The sequence below is a fragment of the Carassius auratus genome, chromosome 23 (assembly GCF_003368295.1).
Source record: "Carassius auratus strain Wakin chromosome 23, ASM336829v1, whole genome shotgun sequence".
Taxonomy (NCBI): domain Eukaryota; kingdom Metazoa; phylum Chordata; class Actinopteri; order Cypriniformes; family Cyprinidae; genus Carassius; species Carassius auratus.
In genome coordinates, this window is record NC_039265.1 from 4,311,894 (window position 1) to 4,333,725 (window position 21,832).

Here is a 21,832-nt window from a genome sequence, read left to right on the forward strand (position 1 = left end):
TCTGAGGCTTTTGGCTTGAGACAACTATAAGTTTCTCTTCGGGACATTTGGCACGTATGGTAAGTGGCCATTTTAAAGGTTCTGCCTGCGTAAAATATCATTTTTTATTTTTATTAGGCTTAATACTCTGGATAGGTGATTTGGAACTGAGACAGTTTAGATTAGACTTCTGTGTTTACCCCAAATCCAGTATTAGATCATACAGTATATTTCTTTATTACTATACTAAAGGGGAACACAACGATTTCTGTGATTAATTTGAAGGATGACTACAGGCAGAGTACAACTCTCTGAATGCTTAGTTTTGTAATTGACTGTACTGGCAGTCTTTTGCCCTGCAGAAATGTTAAAATAGGTGATGTTAAAGAGAGATTTTATGTGAGAGCATTGATTTGAATTGAATTGAATAGTTAAGCTATCAGCACATTAACAGCTAAGGTAACCAGGGGTTATAACTTCATTTTTATAAAAATGATACAGTGAGTGATGCAATGTAAAACCATCAACCACTTTTGTACTTTTGTTCACGTTCATATGCTTTCCGACCAGTAGAGGGCGCCATGTGTTATTACAAATAAAGGAAAAATAAACAATGGCCAATTAACAAGTACAACTAGATCACAATGTTTCAATGAGACTGATCTGAAACAGCTTTTTAGACCTCAGCTCTTAATTTTTCTTAAGTGTTGAGATCAATTACCTGGGCTCAATGGAAAAACATACTTATATTTCTGCAAAACTCTAAAAACATGCATACACATACAATTCACTGCAGTTTCCCAAATAAAATTAACTCTAGTGGGAGTAAAACATTAATTCCTTTTCATACGAATTGTGATTACAGATGCTGATTTTTTTTTTTTTGCACAATATTATCACCTCAAACCACTTTATCATAGTGGATGCATTTTTAATGCATGCATTCTGACGTTTGCTTTACATTAACGGCTCCATATCTGTGGATTTCTGCCAAAGTAAACTTGAGCAGGAGCACACCTGGTAAAGCATTGCTTGTGATGTGAAGTTCTTAGACTCCCAGCGATCATGAAAGGAAAGTGCACTATTCAATTTCATTAAAGGCCTTAATATGAATGAGGTTATAGGAGTCAACAAGACAAGACGTTTGAATTAAAACATTCAGGTAAATCTGCCCCATCAAATCCTTGTGCGATGGGCAATCGATTCATTAAAGAACAAGTACAATCAGTCTTCATGCTGGGCTTTGTTGACAAGCTGATTAATCTTACGGTGGACGAGGTGTACTGTGTGAGCTGCTACATTAGGGGGAGTGTGTAGAGCTATCTGTGTATGTGTTTTCTGTTCATAGAGTGGTGTTGTGTAAGCAGTGTAAAGGAGAGGAAAGTGTGAGACTATAATGTAGGACAGAAGAAAGAGGGAGGAGCGTGTGTTGGAGACTGAGAGTGGTACAGGAACATAAAGACAGAGGGGCACTGTGGGTGAGCATGAGAGAGAGAGGAGATGATGGAGTGGGTGTGCTGAAAGCTTCGAGCACTGCGGTATGTTGCAGCACCCAGCCCCCATTCAGAGTGCAGCATACACACTTCAAACATTACTCTTGTTCCTGTGTTTATCAGACTCGTGTGATATTCATGACTGGTTTAACCACACCCGTGCGGTACATCACAAACACTATTCCTGTCCTCTGAGAGCTTCGCTCAAACTGATGCGGTGTCGAGGTCAGTCTTGGTGTCTGATGGATGATGTCCCCATGTTCTCTTCTCTGAATGACCGTCAGATGCTTTCTCATTCTTTGATTGCACTGAAGTGATATAAAAAATTATTAAACAAAACTGTCTTCCCGATGAATAACCACAAACATTGCTGCACCAGATTAGATCAGATATTCTGTATTAAGTACTCTGTTCTGTCATCCTACTCAGTGCCAGCGCAAAGGTGAAAGCAGTGCATTGCTTCTACAAACTCATTTAAATGCACTTTCAAATGGCTATAAATGGAAAGCAGCTCATAATATATAACATCAGTATATCTACATTACATTATATTATCTAACATGTAAATGCATCGCTTCAAATTTGCAAGATCATGTGATTCAAAATACATAAAGGGGTTCCCATCAGCCCCATACCTGGCACTGGTCATCACCCTTCACCTGTGTGTATATATATATATATATATATATATATATATATATATATATATATATATATATATATATATATATATATATATATATATATATATATATATATATATATATATATATATATATATATATATATAATAAGCAGACAATATACACTGTATTGTTTATTTTTTACAGCTTGAACTTATACAGTTAGGTCCAGATTTATTTGGACACTGACACAATTTTAATAATTTCGGCTCTGTGTCCCCCCCAGAGCAGAATTAATCAAGATAAAACTGAAGTGCAGACTTTAAGTTTTAATTCAAGGGGTTTAACAAAAAAAAAAAATTAACATATAAAATGGAACATAAATTGTTAGAAATTACAGCCATTTTAATACACATTCCCCCCATTTTCAGGAGCTCAAATGTAATTGGACAAATAAATATAACCATAAATTAAATGTTCATTGTTTTATATTTAGTTGAGAATCTTAAGTGTGTCTTAAGTGTGGAAGGGTTCTGAGATCAGGAGATTGACTTGGTAATTATAGAATATTCCACATTTTTACCTTCAAAAACTCCTGGATTGCATTTTCTATAAGTTTTGGGTCTTCCATTTGTACTATGAAGCTCCATTTGACTGAATCTGGGCATGAGGTATATCTCACACACTTCAGAATTCTTCCGTTTGCTTCTGTCTTCTGTCACATCACCAGTAAACACCTCCCACTGGAAGCCGTGCACTGATCCACCGTGTTTCAACTTTATCTTAATTTCAGCCGTCCAAAGAATGCTTTTCTAGAAGTGGTCTGGCTTTTTCAGATTTCTTTCTTTTTTTTATTCTTCTTTTTTTTGGCATTCTAATCTGGCCTTGTTGGCATCATGTGGTGCACCCTCTGTATTTGCTCTGGTGAAGTCTCCTTGTAGACTTTGACAGTGGCATGTCTACCTCCTGGAGAGTGTTCTTCTCGTGGCTGGATGTTGTGAAAGGTTTTTCTCTACCATGGAGAGATTCTCAGATCATCCTCCACTGTTTTCCTTCATGCACATCCATGCTTTTTTATGCTGTTTTTATGTACCAAACTTAATTTGGCCACTCATAATGTCACTGCTATCTCTCTGATGGATTCAGAAATAGTGGAAACAACAATTGTCTCTTTGTGTTGTAAAAAGAGATTATTTGACTGCATGATGTGGGTTCACAGCAACAGCTTCCAAATGCAAATGACACACTCAGAATCAGCTCCAGACCTTTTACCTGCTTAATTGGTGTAGACATAATGAAAGAATAGCTCACATCTGTCCATGAAACAGCTTTTGCGCCAATTATCCAATTGCTTATTATAAAAACATATTAAAAAGCTGTAATCCCTTACCCTTCCTCCAATTTTGATGAGAAAACCATCCAATTAAAGCTCAGAGTGTGCACCTTAAACTATGTTTTGGTCAGAAGCTAAAGAAATGTCTAAATGTCTAACTGTAAATGTAACTATAAGTAGAAGACCATTCCTCTGATCTGCATCAATACCTATTATCCTACAGATTTAATATTATGTTTGGCATCCCTGTCATGTAAAGATGGAAAATAATAATAATAATAATAATAATAATAAATATAGAGCTCAACTACATAATTAAACCTAACAGGGACAACAATTTGGAATAATTGCATAATTTAAAGCCAAATTCATTGCAGAACAGCTGCTGTAATTAGCCATTGTGAGACAGGATGGTTTGAGCCCACATGGGTTAAACGCTCTCGTCCAGGCATTAGGCAGTGAGTGTGCAGTAGTTCCCCTTCATGATGCAATGCTTGAAGCTTTATGTATGTGTGCAGCAGCAGAGTGTTTTCAGACGAGCCTGAATTGCAGCCTTATTTCTTGTTATGGTGCTGTAAGAAGAGCGGAGAATTAAAGGCGGGAGTGAGAGAGAGGGGGAAGAATTTAATCAAATTTAGACCTCCAAGAATAGAGGCGGAAAGAATAGAGAAGAGAAAGACAGAAAAAGGAGGAGGAAGAGAGAGAGGAACAGGGAGTTGTGGCAGGACAAACTGCAGGCAACACTGAAAATGCTGCAGTGAGCTGCATAATTAATCCAAAGGGAAGGCAGGGGGAGGAGTCAGGGGCGGAGCTTAGCACAAGCAGGACTGAACACTGCTGTGCTCCTCTGATGCTTCGCTATTACTCTATTCCCTTTGTATTTTAGGCTGTTGTGTTCCTCTGTGCTACTGGGAGGTGGTTACAGATAGAGGAAGACATTGCCGCTCTTCTGCCATCGATTCATATTCAAGAGATGACAGGATTCTCAAAGAGTACAGGGTGTCCTCTGCATGTCTGTGGAAATGCAGCTCATCTTGTGCATTCCAAATCTCTCAATCACACTGAATGGATTCATGCATTAATTTAGCCAGGAATAAAATGGCTGATATCCAGAAAAGCAGTACTGAGTGATTGAACACACTGCCTACGGAGAAGCTTAAAAGCAGTTGTGCTCTACTGTGAAAATGAAAAGAGAAAGAAAGGAAGAATGGAATGTGATGGAACTAGCTGAAAAACATTGAAAGGGCTAACAAGCTTTGCAAGGTCAGAGCTGCTCCCATTTGTGCTGCTTTTTTATGATTTATAAGCTTGAACCTCTTACATGAACTTCAGTTGACCTGCGATGGAGCACAATAAGAGGAATTTCTGATGTTCGTACATTTTGAAAAAGGCATGCCAAGGGCAGTGACTGTATTGACTGTAAATACATTTTTATTCAATTAGACATTTATCACAGCATACAGCAAATTATGTAACTAGATGACAAAACTTAACTTAAAAAAAATCTATAAAAAATAAAATGTATTATTATTATTACATGATCATTTAATTGCAAACTGCTTTTACTGTTTTATCTCAATTTTATTAGATGACAAAACATAGATTTAAAAAAAAAATTATAAAAGTAATACAAATAAAAAAAACATCTTTAAATATATATATATATATATATATATATATATATATATATATATATATATATATATATACAGCTATATCCCAATTTTTAGCGAATGCTCCCGCCATTACTTAAATACCCAGAATACTAATTTGCCCTGGGTTCTCTTTTGAGATTTAGAGATGGATTATGAGGGAGCTTTTCAGTTTATAAGTAAAGAAAGGTCTATGGTAAATATAAACTGATGATACTTTAGCTATACTGTTTGGCTATAAGTTTTACACACCTATACTGAAAAAAATAAAATAAAAAATAAAACGGTTATGTTTGTTTGGTTATGTATTTTTTTCAAACATATGTTTGCAATTAGTACTTGAAAATGTTTGTGGTGTGCAGTTTAAAACAAGTATCGTCAAGATATGTCTAATGTCAAGCCAAGTATGGTGACCCATACACAGAATTCATGTTCTGTATTTAACCCATCCAAAGTGCACACACACACACACACACACACACAAATACACACTGTAAACACACACCAGGAGCAGTGGGCAGCCATTTATGGTGGTTCAATGCCTTCAATCCATTAAATGAATTCGCTTTCATTTAATTGTAAACTGTTACTCTCTTCTATTTTTGTACACATTTTATAAAATGATGCTGAGAACAGGGTTGAACAAGACTTAAACATGCAGTGGCTGCATGAGCATCAAACCTCATTGCATCTGACCACAAGATACTTCAACAGCTTAAGTATTTGTTCATTAAACACTTCAGCTTTTATTGGTACACCAGTGGAGTGAGAGGTGACTGAGGACTGCTCAATAACCTGACAGTGATGTTTTGCTGGCTTTATGTCATATGGTGCTGCGGATTAGTATCCATTTTAGTGTCAAAGATAGAGCTTCACTGTTTTCAGCTTTCAGCTTCAGGCACGTTAACATTTCTTTGCTATCATAGTCACTTTTCACATCCCTACAGAGTGGCTACAGATGCACTTCATGATGTTCCACCAGAGATGCTCGATTCTCTGCTGCAGTACCATGTGCTGTTTTTTTTTTTTTTTTTTTTTTTTTTTTTTTTGGCTGCTGGCCTTGGTGCTGAATTTACAAAGAAACCAGCCTGGCTCTTTAATAAAGAGCTTTAACTTACTGTCTCCCCGAGGTCTACTTATTTATTGTGACAGTAGTTTTTCACCATGGATTCTGCTGTAAAATACGATTATTTAAAAAATCATTTAAAATAATGTGTACTGATTGCTTCAACAAAAGCATGTAGCATCAGCAGCCTCAGAGCTCACAGTAGGTCTGCCTTTGAAGGTTTAAAAGTTTTGAGTAAAAATCAGTTTCTCTATGGAGAAAATTAATGGCATTTTTATTTCTGGAAGCTAACTGTTGCACACAGCACAAAACATTGCCATCATATGGCTTTAACAAAAGCATATATTATTGATGAACAGTCTTTATAAATAAACAGAGCTCACAACAGGTCTGTCGTTAAAAGGTCTTTAACAGCTTGATGCAGAGTTGAGAAATGCAGAGCATTTGATAATGACTGTACTTAGCTTAGTTTGATAACAGATGCTTGTATCTCTTAACAGGTCCGATGGATGTTGCCTAAGGCAAAAGACAGGCAGGAAGCAGGAGGAAGTCCAGGTTGGGGAGTCAGGTAAAGGAGTAGCTTAGTGAACTCAGAACCAGACAGTGCAACTGCAGTGACTGTGCATTTGAGCTAATGTTTACATGTGTGGCTGATTAGTACTTCGGTGATTTTGAATGGTGTGTGAGATAATAGGGTCTGACGAGGCTGGAGAATCCTTGACAGTACCCCTCCCCCACAGGTGGCTCCGGACACCAGCTGCCGACGTCGAGGACGACCGAGGTCCCTGGGTGCAGGGCGACCAGGATATAGGTTATGAAATTCACAGAGGAGTGATCCAGAATTTCGTCTCTAGGCACTAGATAGTCTCCTCTTCAGCAATCTCGGGAGGAGGAGTTAGATTCATCAGACTCTGAGGGAGAAGGAGACAGAGGATTAATGCAAGGCTTTAGAAGAGAGACGTGGAAGGTAGGTGCGATACGGTAGTGAGATCAAGCCTGTAAGTGATATCATTGATCTGCCTCATGATGGCCAACATAGTGGGGGCTCAAAGATACAGTTGGTAATAAATGTCCAGTGTGGACAGTCATGCCTTATCTCCAGGTTGGTTTTGAAGAATGGGTAGATGGCGAGAGTCCTCTTGGATTTGCTGTCTCTAAAGTGTCTGCTGGAGATGAACATGCGCTGAGTCCTGTATTCTCTCGCTCTCTCCGAAGCAGTGATCAACCACTGGAAACTCAGATGGTTCTCCAGTCCAATTGAAAAGGAGAGGTTGAAAGCCGACTACTCACTGAAATGATGTGAGGCCAGTAGTATTCTGCCTGAATCAGTTTTGTGCATACTCGGCCCAGGGAAGGTAAAGGCTCCAGTGGTTCTAGATATATCCCAATCTCCTGGATTTTTCACTCTGTCTGGACATTTGATTGCAGATCGTGTCTGGAGATGAGGCTTACAGATATATTCAGGAATGCCGAAGCATGATGCATGACGGAACAACTGCTTTGTGGTTTCCATTTAGGTAGGTAGTCCTCTGAGAGGGAGAAGTTTGCATGCCTTAGAGAACCTGTCAACCACAATGAAGATACATGTGTCAGATTCTGATTTGGGGACAAAATCGACTCTGATGTGGGACCAAGGCTGGTGGGAATTGTGAAGTGGTACCAGTTTTCCTTGTGTTAAGTGATGGGCAAACTTGGTGATGGCACAGACTTCTCGGCCATATTGGGCCACCATTATCGGTTTTGGAAGAGTGAGAGGGTTTGCTGGCTGCCTGGATGTCCAGAGCCCCGAGAAGAGTGCAGTGAGTCCAGAAGGGTAATGCGGAGGGCTGATGGAATATAGGTTCTACCTTCTGGACCTCCCAGTGGAGCAGGCTCAGATTGAGTGGCTTGGTGGATTTCACTACAGTTTACACTATCACAAAGCAATGGAGAGACACCTCCTTCATAAATTCTTGGAAAGCAGAAGGTGAGTTGGATAACAACTCACATAAGCATAACAAGATATTCATAGTGTCCAGTGGCTGTGATGAATGCGGTCTTCCACTCATCACCATGGTGGAAACTAACGAGGTTGTAGGCGCTTTGCAAGGTCTAGCTTGGAGAAGATACAAGCTCCATGCAGTTCCTTCAGGGCAGCCGACAGTGGACGGTGATTCAGTTATCCTTCTAATCTACAAAGAAGAAGCTGGACGCTGCTGGTGATGTAGAGGGATGGATGAAGCCTTGTTGGAGAGCCTCCGCACGTCCTGATTTTGCCAAGTCCGATGTGTTCCTAGGTCAACATATTTTGTTGACCCTGGAACAACATTTTACTCCAAAAATATATTCTTAACCATATCCCTACACCTAAACCTAACCTTAACCATGAGTAATCCCTAAAATCAGAGGAAATGATAGATGAATGACACTGATGTACAAGCACCAAACACTGATTTTAAGCATAAACTTCACAAAATCTATAAACTGGTTCTTCAAATCTGTTTGGTTAATCACAATGTTGTTCCAGGGTCAACAACGATGTTGTCCCAGGAACATGTCTCACTTGGTAAAATCAGGTTAGGCGAGAGCCTCCTTAAAGGGTTAGTTACATCGAATGATTGGTTCGCGAACCGGATATCACAACCTGCTTTGTTTTGAACTCTCTATCACAACGGACACAGAAGAGAAGACAATGCTGAATAAAGTCTTAGTTTTTGCTATTTTTGGACCAAAATGTATTTTTGATGCTTCCAAAAATTCTAACTGACCCTCTGATGTCACATGGACTACTTTGATGATGTTTTTCTTACCTTTCTGGACATGTACAGTATACCGTACACACAGCTTCAATGGAGGGACTGAGAGCTCTCGGACTATATCTATAATATTTTAAACTGTTTTCCAAAGATGAACGAAGGTCTTATGGGTTTGGAACGACATGAAGGTAAGTTATTAATGACATAATCTTGGGTGAACTAACCCTTTAATGTACTCCTCCATAGCTCTTTGCTCCAGGATAGACAATGGGTAAACTCTACCCTTGGAAAGTTGAGCTCCAGGCAGCAGATCAATGACACAGTCCCATGGCCGGTGAGGTGGTAATTCCATGGAGGCCCACTTGCTGAACGCATCCTTGTACACCCAGTATTCAGGAGGAATGATTAGAGTTCCCTTCGGTTCAGGACTCTTTATGTTGGTAGCAAGGATGGGACTGACATGAGATGGTAGTGAAGCAACAGTACTCACTCCGGTAAAGAACTTTGTTGATATTCCAGTTAATGATGGGAGAATGTAAGGGTGTCCTAGGATGATCTCCGCGGTCAAATCCTCCAGCACCAGAAAGGGCATGTGCTCCTCATGAAGGCACCAGAAAGGAGTGTGATGGTAGAGCATAACTAACTTGCCATAGCCCAATGGTTTTCCCTGGATGGTGAGGTTTTAGCTGTAGCCATTGTATTGTGCCCAGTGAGATTAATTTTCCAGAAGAGCCAGAGTCTACAAGAGCTTGCAGTGAAAGGGATTGGTGAGATGACATTAATGACACATTCATACAAGTCAAAGTTGCTATCTGAGAACTGAGCTGGATGGTAGTCACTGCTGGGCATGTTGGTCGAACAGGAAAAGAGCGAATCAAATGTCTGTTCTCTCCACAATATAGACAGAGTCCCGAGGTAATCCTACTAGTGTGCTCCACATGGATGAGATGATATTAATCAACTTGCACGGTTTCTGGTACTGTAAGCAGTGAGGCAGAGGGAGATCGGTGAATAGAGTGGCATGGCTTGCAGGCATGTAGATGTTGAGAGATCTTTATGGCCTTCTGAATGAAGATTTCCAAGCTCACATGTCGTCATAAATCACCATTCGTTCGGCGTTGAGCCCTTGACGAAATGCGGCGAGTAAGGTCACCTCATTTCCAGCCAACAGTCACCACCAGAATGCGAAATTTGACAGTATACTCATTCACTGATGCCATTCCCTGGCTAATGAGGAAGAGCTGATCACAGACAGAGATCTCCGTGGCGGCATGACCATACAGCTCTTTGAAATGGGATGTAAAGTCTGATGAGAGTGAATAGCAGGGCTATTAGAATTCCAAATATATTAGGCCCATTGAAGAGCGTGGCCAGCGAGATGAGAATTCTGCAGGGAACTCCCACTCGCATGAAGCACTGTGAATGATGTAATCAAATTGGGCAAAACAATTACATTGAAATCCATCACAAGACTGCAATACTATACATTAATAATGCAAAGATTCATAGTAGCCTCTCGGTAGTAGACCTCTATATACTGTACTTTCAAAATGAAGTTAAAATATTGACTGTTTGGTCTAAGGAAGGGCACCACAGAGGTGCATTGAAGTCAAGACAGAGGTGTTTTTGTGCTGTAGTAAATTTGCTTCATGTCCACCATCTGGTGACTGCCAGAGAGTGGACATGTGAGGCAGGAGAGTGCAAAGGAATCATTGATTAAAGCTGCTGTTTACTTCCAGTGTTGAGCAAGAGCAAAAGAGTAAGAGAGAGAGAGAGAGAGAGAGTCTGGCCTCCCAGGACATGAATGCCAAATCAGGCCTGTACACAGAGCAGTCCTGCATTTTCAACACTGTAAAGACTTCAAACACTGGACTGAAGTGCAGTGAAACAATAAGGATGTTCACAGACCAGAATTTCATAGACAATTTGAGAATGTTGACTTGAGGCAACAAATGCTCCAATTTACTACAAGCAAAGTCAAAGAACAAACTGCTGCGACATAATTTAAAACAAAACCAGGCCAAAGCAAAACTCATCATACCTTTCAAATTCACAATGGTTTGTGGAGATTAGGTAATAAGTAACTGTGGCTTTGGAGCTCCATCTTCTTTGAACATGGACATTTTCTCTGGTTGCCAACTTAGTGGTTTAGGGACTTTTTCACCCCATTTAGTGAATTTGTTTTTATTTATTTATTTATTTATGTTTTCATTTATTTAATGTAGTGACTTTTTGGACAAACATTATCTACTTTCCGAGACTCACCACTCAATCAGACTTTAGCTGCTTTCCATTGAAAATAGTTGGCGACAGTGGGTTTATTTGTTCTGTTTCAGTCCATCGAGGTCAGACGTGAGTAAATACATGAACACACTTGAGAGCAACTTTATAGTCGAAGTTGTAATAGAAAGTGAAATACTCTTTCACATTTACTACTTACTAAAAACCGCTTGCTTTAAAGAAATCTATTGTACAAAGTTCAATATAAATAAAGGTGATGTGACTTGACTCACGAATTGTAGAGCTGATGCAAACATTTTCAACATAACTATGATCCGATGTTTTCTTAACTGCTGTTTTCTCAACAATATAATTTTTGTCGTGTTTATTTGGTTATTGAGAGGAAAGCATGCAGCACATATTCACATATTCATCCAAACACCGCTATCAGTAGCATGTGTGGCATCAGTGTGTTTGCTAACAGTAAACAACTGCTCAGGTATTTCCGATGAATTTTTGAAAAACTGTAATCTTCACAGCGAGATTAGCCAAACAGAGAGAGTAGGAAACATGTTAAAAATGAATAATGAAATGTTTACAGAACCATCAAAAAACACCCAAAAGGAAAGGCATTGAACTGACAAATTGACTATGAAAAGACTTCAGCATATTGTCTGCTGTCCTATGCTTATATGACTAATAGAGCGAGAAAGTGTTCTTTCAGCATAGAGATAATAAATTGAGAGGTTATTTGAAAAATAATTTCCCCTTTAAAGTTTTTACACTGCCATCAGCTGCATTTTCTCATAAGTCATATTAAATAGAAATTCTAAACCAGTGAAGTGTACGATTCTTTTAGTGAGTACAACATAAATTCATGTCACAGAAATCACTGGTGGCTCAAATTAACATGCCAATAAACATAAACATTGAGATATCCTATATGTGTGATATCACAAACTAATACTCTAACTGTAAAATCAGATGACAATTCACACATTTAAGATGAAGCGACATTAAACAATGTTTGTAATTTGTATATTTGCCGAATTGAGACACTATCCACATTCTCCCTCAGGGGCTGGCTCAAGTCATTTGGCTTTAAAGCTCACAGCAGTTCACATCAGGAGGCTGATACCAGCACAATTATCACATGGCTGCTAACTGAGAATCGATTAGTCCTGTCCTCTCCTTTCCTGGCCTTGATTGATTGTTGATTCAACTCCAAGATTACAGAGCCATGTGTAATTTGGTGATAAACATTCACACCTTGAAAATGACTGCAGGTGTGTTTGTGTGTGTGTGTGTGTGTGGTGGGTTATTTGTGTGATTGTTTACCTGCATACGGTGTACAAAGTGAAAACTGTTTTTCATCAAAAACATTTTAAATCAATGTTATCTTTATTTTTACTTGGCTTTGTTTCTCTTAATGGCAACAGATTTGAAATCACTTTGATCACCAAAACTGTTTTGAATGGTAAAATAAGTTTTGCTTCTCCAAAACTGTTCCAATAAAGAAACAAACTTATTTATATCTTGGATGAGTACAATTTTGGCAATTTATTTTTTATTTTTGGATGAACTATTCCTTTTAACTGAATGCAAGCTAAATTAACTGACAAAATATTTGTATGGTGCTATATTTTAATATGCGGATTGGTGAGACTGGGCAATACAAAATGAACAATAAAAAATATTAAACTACACATGAATGAAATATTTATCTTGCTATACTTTTTAGACTAGCAGAACTATGTGATAATAACTTTATTATGCCTAAGGCTTTAAGAAAAGCCTTGTCTAGTCCAAGATAACTCGAGGCTGGGACGAATACTAATTTAGTTTAAAGAGAACAAATATGCCTTGATATCTGCAATGTAAATAATGTGGCTTACATTACTTACAATGGAGATATTAAGGCATTTGTATATTCCCAGTAGACCACAACAAGTCATGAATATGACACAAGAAAAATAATCCAAGCAGCTGGCAGAACAACAATAAAGACCAGTTGATACAAATGTCATACTGCAATATGTTTAAAGAAAGCACATTTGACTGAGACAGATAAAATAAAACTACTAAAACTGTCAGTCAAGAGTCTGTTCCTCATGTCCCTTTTCCGCAGTGAAAAATAGAAATCATAACATCCATTTATAACAGCTTTCAGAAATGCAAAGCAGAACTGAATACAGCTGAATATTAAATGATGCTCACTCACAAGAGATGAAGACTCCTGTCATCCGGTCGTCTGATAAAAGCAGTTTAAACTTACATTAACCGGGTCATTTCACAGGGGCAGACACGTTAAAGTCACATGACCAGCTGAGTACTTCTCATTTTACTGTCCAATGGCTTTAGACCTTTTCGGAACATAATGTGTGCAAAATACTGACTGCACGTTAAACATAATGGCAACAGTCTATTTTCTTTTGTAAATAATTCTCAATTATATAATTAAACAAAACATCCTGCTGAAAAGGATCCTGTCGCATATTCAAAAGCCTGAAGGGCTAAAGGTTAATACTCACTGTCAGTTAGTCATACTGCATTACTTTCACTGTTTGCCTCTGGGAAAGATTATAATAATTTGCATTTAAGTAAGAAAAGACAAAGCATGTGATTATGCACAAGATGAAAACTGAATCTATTTTAGATCGTTAAGTGTCACAGTACACTCCAGTGATCCTGGTGTTCAAAGGTGAATTTGTACCCATTTTTTAATAAATATCTAAAGCAGGTATTTTATATACTGTACATATCAGAATTTTTGTGTGTAATTTCAAACAGCATGTCACAGCACAGTATAGTATTTGCAGTCCATTCATATCGAGCCACAGAGAGCTGTAATTAATCAGCAGCTGAGTGAACATTATTTTCAGGCGTGATCGTTTGGAGCTGTAAAGGGAGTTGGTGATGGATGACTTTGGTTCTCCACACAAGCAGCAGTCCTTGTGCTGTCCAAGAGAACAGCTGGGGGAGAGCCAGTCACCGGCCAATAGATTTATCAACACGCTCTTTAGCAACAACAACAAAAAAAAAACACTTTTCTTCATAGAAACAGATAATCAAATCCAAAACAGAAGGGAAGTATACCACAGAGTTATGAATCGGGAACATTTCAGGCCTTTGGTCAGATACCTGTGCAATAGTCTCTGCACCCCTACAACCTGCCCATGGACTGCTCACAGACCGTTTGAAGCACATTACACACAAAACTGGTAAGAGTTCAGTTACATTACATAAAAAAGCAACTTATCATGATTACTTTTAAAATGTAACATTTGTTAAACATTAACATTTACATAAATGAATGACCAGAAGAAATAAACAGTATGTGTTCATTATTTGCTTGAACCTGGTTAGGCTGGCAGCTCTTAAAAATAGTATTTATATGACATTTTTTTGTCATTTTTTTGTTCTAGTACATAAATATTTGCACATTATTGAGTGAATCAGATGTCCATTCAGTCACCGCTCTGATGGAGTTTGTGCAGTGAAATATTTGTTAGACTGAGATAAACTGGGACTGTGAATCTTCCTGAAGAATACATTAGGACATCCATCTTGTTCAAGTAATTTGTTCATGATTCAGTCGTCGCTGGCTACACAGCATTGATTCAATTTGCTTTTGAATCGGACTTCAATATTTGCACTGTTTTGATTTACTAAAAAGAACAGGCTCAGAATTATTTATTTGAGAGCTGGACTTTGCGGATGAAACTGATTTGATTGATTAAAAAGAACAAGTTCAGAGTCATATTGGTTCATGAATTGGTCTACATTTTTGATTTAGTACAAGACAGCCAAATTTTTTGATTGAAGAACTGGCTCATTAGAGGGAACTGCTCATAAATCGGATTTCAGTCATGCTTGTATGTTTGTGGCAAATACTCTTTTAACATTTTACCATCAGTCCAGACTGCAAGCTGACAGCTTGGGTGATTTATTATTTATTTTGAAACAACACAGTACAGGTGCATCTCAGACAATTTGAATATCATGTAAAAGGTCTTTATTTTTTGTAATTTAATTTAAAAAATCAAACGTTCTTATATTCACGGCACTGAAATATTTCAAGAGCTTTTTGTTTGTTTTAATTCTGATGTTTACGACTTAAAAATTCAGAATCTCAAAAAATTCGACACTTCCATTTTGAGCTTGATTAGTTTGATTAATTTTGAGTATAAATACAGGGTCCCTATTGGGCTAGTTTAGAACATGCAACCACAATTATGAGAAAGACTACTGACTTGACAGTTGTCCAGAAGACAATCATCAACACCCTCTACAAGGAGGGAAAGCCACAGAAGTGCACTGCTGAAAGGGCTGGCTGTTCTCAGAGTGCTGTATCAAAATATATTCATAGAAAGTTGACTGGAAGGAAAAAGTGTGGTAGGAAAAGGTGCAGTCAAGTTGATTCTAGAACTTGGGAGAGCTTCACAAGGAGTGGACTGAAGCTGGAGTCCGCGCATCAAGAGTCACCACACTCAGACATCTTCAAGAAAAGAGCTACAGCTGTCACATTCATAGAACCAAGACACTCCTGAACCAGAAAAATATCAGAAGCAAAAACAACTGGATTGTTGCTCAGTTGTCTGCAGTCTTCTTTTCAGATGAAATTAAATTTAGCATTTCATCTAGAAATCAAGGTCTGTAGTCTGGAGGAAGACTGGAGAGGCACAGAATCTAAAGTCCAGTGTGAAGTGTCCAGTCCAACTCACCTGGTCTGAGCTTCCCAGAGGATTCTATAGGGAATTGTGAAGAGGGAAATAAGTAACATCTGAAAAACAATACAGAGGAGCTGAAGGCCACTGGGATTCAACCTGGGATTCAATAATACCTCAGCATTGCCACAGGCTGATCACAATGCACTGAAGCCGTAATTTGTGCAAAAGGAGCACCAAACAAGTAAGGAATAATCAGTCTCTATATCTTTAAAGGGTTAGCCAGCCATTAATGTAATGAAAAAATATGAACTTTAGTAGGTCAGTCTCAATGTGAGACTGCAGGGTAGTTACATGAGAGTTGTACAGTTTGCATATGTGTCACTTTTATCACAGACTTCACCCCATCCAGGCCCATAACTTGTCTTCTTTGAAGATTGCATCTAGACATTCTGACATCAGATGTGCATATCGATTGGCTCCTGTCTCCCTTCTCCACGGCTCTTTCTTGTTGATTTAGCCATACCACTTGATGAATATTAATAAAGGCCTGCAGATGAACTGGAGGTTTCAGTTATGCAGGTGATGATGCTGGTGAAATGTAGCTTGTTCTTCTCTGATACTGTTTGTGAATTCAGCTGTAGGTGATGACTGAGGCTTTCTGTTCATTTCACGCTGACTTTCACTCACCGCCGAATGTGCTCTCCAGCTACAGGAAATGCTGAAAGTCTTCTAGGCTCATATTTTTGTGATTGGAGTGGCTGATACTTGTGACCTTAGGTGCTTCTTATTATATTTTTTGCCATGGCATTGTGTCAGGAAGGAGACATCCTCCTCAAGTCCTCAAGAAATGACTTTCCAACTGTTGCTTAGTGTACACTCTTGTCCTGCTGCTGTCGTTCACTGGTCAACTAACACACCTTACAAATCTAAACAAAAAAACATATATATATGTATTACTTCCTATTATGTTTAGTGCATTTTTTATTTTTTTATTTTGATGTTATACAAGATTGTGAGTCATGAGAGAGAAATAAAAATAGGCCAGCAGAAGAGAATGAGACCTAAATGCTGTGTGAAAATGCTCTCTGATATCTGCCAACTGTTCTCTTCTTTGAACGTATTGAATGCAAAAAAGGCAGCTCTTTTTAACTGAGCGCAGCTCCACATGCAGTATCAGCAGTTTAGAGACAAAAGCCAAACTCATTACATAACCTCGATGCTGACTGTGACAGACACCCAACTGTCAGCAATCTGCCACGGCACACAAAACTCTACCATCTTGTGCCGCATTTACTCAATGAAGAAAATCAGGGCTTGTTTCCATTTAGAAGTCTTCGTGTTCGGACCCGTGCATTCGTTTGAGAGCAAGTGCAAGCCTATTATATATCCAAATACTACTTAATGTTGCTGTATTTACTAGTATTTGTTGTAGCACAGTGTTAAGTATCATGACATATGCAATAAACATTTATTTCAAAAGAGTGCTGCATTTTTTTCTAGCTGGAAACCTCTAAGAAGCCCTGTGGTATTTCCAGCTGTATTTGAGTATTTTTGCACCTTCATAGCTATGTTTGGTTACTATTACAAGCTGAGATATCACTGTATGTTGAGCTGGTCACACCTGCTCTCTGTGATTGTGTGCCCGCTCCAGAGGGCTGCTTTGGTGTTGGCTCTGCTTGTGAGTAAATGAAAGCCTAACTCTCAATCTCCTTCCACGGGGCTTTTCTGCACAATGTGTGGAAAGCTGTTGCAGAAGGAGGGGTTTGCTTGAGGATCTCGTGTTCCTTGTGCCTTGTTGGAGGCTGAACTGAGACCAGGCTTACAGGATATTGAACAGGAATAATTTATTGGCGATTAAGAGAGATATTCTCGGGTTGCATGGACATGCTGTGAGGGAATGCTTGTCTTTCTAGTAGCTGTACATCTCTATTATGTACTCCGTTAACCGTGAGATTATTGGTATATTTGACGACAAAATTGCAACTTGCAGAGGGTGGTACAGAGTTACACTTTTTTTGAATATGAGTTGGTCAGATGCATGCCAACAGTATCTGACTTTCTCGCACATCCATTGTTTTTGTTTTCACTTTCATATATAATGTTGTTTTTATTGGCATGTTCATGTTCTTAATCTTCAAGTAGTTCTTAAATTGAACTAGTGGACCCATGTGTGCAATAATGGCACCGTGCTTTGGCGTTTTTAAGATCTGGACAGCCTTGCGCACTTACTTTGAGTTTTGCTCCAACCTTGAAAAAAAAAAATAATATGCATATTGACTCTTAGACCTTGATTAGTTTTTTCAGGTGTGTTTGGTGTTGGAGCAAAACTTGGGCACCCCTGGTTAAAAAGATTGTTGACTCATAATTGTGTCTTCATTTACCCACCATCATATCATTACAAACTCTCTTCATCATACAACAAACTTGTGTCATTTCAAGTCTGGGATACTCACCTCAACAGATTGTAAAACACCAGACATCATATATTTGAGGACTTGTTGTAGAGGAAAAATTGGGCATCATACACTAAATAGCTTTCAAGTTGTCATGACTCAAACTCAGACTCAAGATATGTTCTAAACTTGGCTCCTTTGACTAGAAAAGTCTGAAGCTAAAAAAATTGGTGTCTGTGGCCATCATACAGATTTTCTGTGAAATCTGTCAACTTTGACTGCCCAAAGTATGCAGACTCTCAGACTTTCGGCAACTAATGACTGTGATTTCCGACAGCAAATCTGGAGAAAGGTTGCATTGTGTATTCCAAACTCCAGTATACATTGTGATACTTGAATTGCAACCTTTCACACTACACTCTCAGATAAAAGGCACAAAAGCTGGTACTGGGGCAGTGCTTTTCGAATGCAGTACTTTTTTACCTTTAACCCTAAAATGGGCGATGTATCCTGAGGGATACACACATCTGAGAAGCTGTGGGGAGAAGCAGTGTAAGCATAGATCTCATTTCAGAGTTTGTTGTGAATGTTTATAGGAGGTGACTTGTTTCTCTGTTCTTTGGTTAACTCACAGGAAGCATTTAAAACTGCATCGCCGCCTGTCATGGGACATCGACTCAGCTGATGTAGTTGGAGGTTTTTATAAAATAAATACTATGTTTGTATTTCAGGGGATATTTTACCATTTTAGGAGTATAAATCAAGATATAAAACCTACATATAGACTTTATGACTTGAAAAGTGGCTTGTGTTTTAGAAAACTGTATCCTTTAGTAATCTTGTCAAAACACAGAAAGGTCTGACAGTCAAGATTCCATATTTAGTGAATGCTTTGTAATTTAAGTCATATTGTGACTGAAAATTATTGATTTGTAACAGAATAAACTAAATTTGAAAAACTCAATAGGGTTTGGGTGTAACCCAGTGTTTTTCTTGGGGTATAGTGCCCAAAGAAAATCTCACAGGAAAAAAAAACTTTTTTGTGATCAACTTCAAATTTGGAACATAAATTGGTTAGACATATGGCTTGATTTTAAAGCAATTTTAGATATATAACATATTTTATAAAATATTTATTTTAAATAAAATAAAACAATTAGTATTATACATTATCTTTACTGTATTCATAAAAAAATGTATAGCTTTATTTTATGCTTTCTTTTTTTTCTATTTTTGTTTCCACTTCAGCAATAATCTGCTATGTTTCTTCTTTATAAAGAGATCAACCTTAGTAGTCCAAAGCATTCAGGAATTACAACCATGCTGTAACAAGCACTGATAAACAAGTATTCTGTTTCCAGTGAATGTATACCCTCAAAGGGTGATGGATCTTGGGGGATACACACATTATTAAAATCAAATATAAGGGTCAAGTTTAGAAGAAAAAAAAAACATGAAATTGTGTGTGTGTCACACACCTGGACTCATTTAGTGTTTTTGCCCCAGTGACCCAGTTTCTGTCTTCCGTGCTTAGTTTGATTAGTTCCCAGGTGTGTCTATTCTATTCCTCATGTGTTCCATGTCCCTGTTAATTTAGTTATTCCATCCACCTGTGTTTCCCCATTATCCTTTGTACTTAAGCCTTGTCCTTTCAGTTCTGTTTGGTCGGGTCTTCTCACTTGTGCTCACTTGCTACTTACGTGTGTCTACCTCTGTGCTCCATGTTGGATATCCCCTGTGTTGGATATATTAAAAGCCTTATTCTGTTTATCCTCGACTCCGTATTCCTTCAGGCAGCGTAAAACCGTGACAGAAGACCCGACCACCAAAAGAAGAAAATAGAAAACTGTGTGTTTTTCCCCTCCGTTTTGTTTTTGTGTTTTCAAAGTCTTTTTGTTTCGTAGTGTTCTATGGATCCCCTCTATCGTCCCGAATTCCTCATCCTTCTGCTGAAGCAGGAAGGACGTTCTCTCGAGGACCATACCAGACAGTTTTTTCTATTAGCTTATGCCACCAGCTACCCGGACAACGCGCTCTGCACCTTCTACAACACCAGCCTGAACTCCAAATGCAGAGCGTTGTCGTCCGAAGATGGTCCTCGAGAGGATTTCGCCGCATTCGTGGAGTGGACTCTGGCGAGAAATGGGTCACCTCTCACCGTCTGCCCCATAGAGGACCTCGCCAGCCCCACTCCCGACCCAGAGACCAGCCAGCCACCATCACGCCGCACGGAGACAGAGCCCACCGCAGCCGCAGAGTCCGAGCCATCCACTGACAGGGAGCCGGATCTCGAGAGCGCGACTGACCAGGTGTGTGAGCCGGCAACACTGTGCATCGTGGGAGTCCTCGTGGAGATCGAGGGCGTGGAGGAAAGCCCTGCCCACACTCCTGCGACTGAGGGTGAGCTATATGCAGTCTCTGAAAGTCATATGGAGCAAGTTCTGGATCTGATGGACTGGTCTACGGAGGTAATCCCTAATATTCCTGTTTCCCCGCTGGTTCCGTCCAGCCCTGATTCCCCTGTATACCCTCTCAGTCTCCCACTCCTACCTCCTCCAGTCATTTCCTCTGCTCCATTTCCGCTGGTTCCGCCCAGCCCTGAGTTTCCTGTTTCTCCGCTGGTTCCGCCCAGCCCTGAGTTTTCTGTTTCTCCGCTGGTTCCGCCCAGCCCTGAGTTTTCTGTTTCTCCGCTGGTTCCGCCCAGCCCTGAGTTTCCTGTATCTCCGCTGGTTCTGCCCAGCTCTGAATCTTCTGTTTCTCCGCTGGTTCCGCCCAGCCCTGAGTTTTCTGTTTCTCCGCTGGTTCCGCCCAGCCCTGAATTTTCTGTTTCTCCGCTGGTTCTGCCCAGCCCTGAGTTTCCTGTGTCTCCGCTGGTTCCGCCCAGCCCTGAGTTTCCTGTTTCTCCGCTGGTTCCGCCCAGCCCTGAGTTTCCTGTGTCTCCGCTGGTTCCGCCCAGCCCTGAGTTTCCTGTTTCTCCGCTGGTTCCGCCCAGCCCTGAGTTTCCTGTGTCTCCGCTGGTTCCGTCCAGCCCTGAGTTTCCTGTGTCTCCGCTGGTTCCGCCCAGCTCTGAATCTTCTGTGTCTCCGCTGGTTCCGCCCAGCTCTAAATCTTCTGTGTCTCCGCTGGTTCCGCCCAGCTCTGAATTTTCTGTGTCTCCGCTGGTTCCGCCCAGCTCTGAATCTTCTGTGTTTCCTGTATTCCCTCCCAGCCTCCCTCTCCCGCCTCCTCCCAAACCTGCTGGTCCCTCTACTCCTCTTTCGCTGGTTCCGTCCAGTCCTGATCCTCCTGTCCTTCCTCCCATCCTTCTCCTCTCTCCTCCTCCTAGACCAGCCAGTTCCTCGTCATCCCTGCTGGTGCCAGCCAGTCCCGCAGCTCACCCTCAGTCCGCGCCATCGGGGCGCGGTGGTTCGCCGCTGGACTGCCAGTCTCCAGCTCCGCCTTGGCGTGTTAAGGCCCTGTCTCCGCCTCCAGCCTCCGAGCCCTGGACTCCTCCTCGGTCCTTCGACCCAGCGGCTCCGCCTTGGCTCTTAGCTCCCTCGTCTCCACCGTGGCCTGTCATCCCACCTGCTCCACCGGGCTCCCTCGTCCCTCCGGCTCCACCTTGGTCAGTCGTCGACCATCCGCCGCCTCGGGACTCCACTCCTCTGGTTCCACCTCGTCACTCCATC

The 21,832-nt window shown here is 40.1% G+C and overlaps 1 protein-coding gene across 1 annotated transcript in view; it reads left to right on the forward strand.

The window, feature by feature from the left end:
- LOC113041040 (synaptotagmin-2) overlaps window positions 1-21,832 on the forward strand; it is a 70,665-nt gene that overhangs the window by 159 nt on the left and 48,674 nt on the right. Inside the window, exon 1 of the mRNA XM_026199313.1 lies at window positions 1-59. This exon is cut by the window's left edge and continues 159 nt beyond it. The gene's annotated coding sequence lies outside the window, so the exon portion shown is untranslated. The remainder of the gene's footprint in view (window positions 60-21,832) is intronic.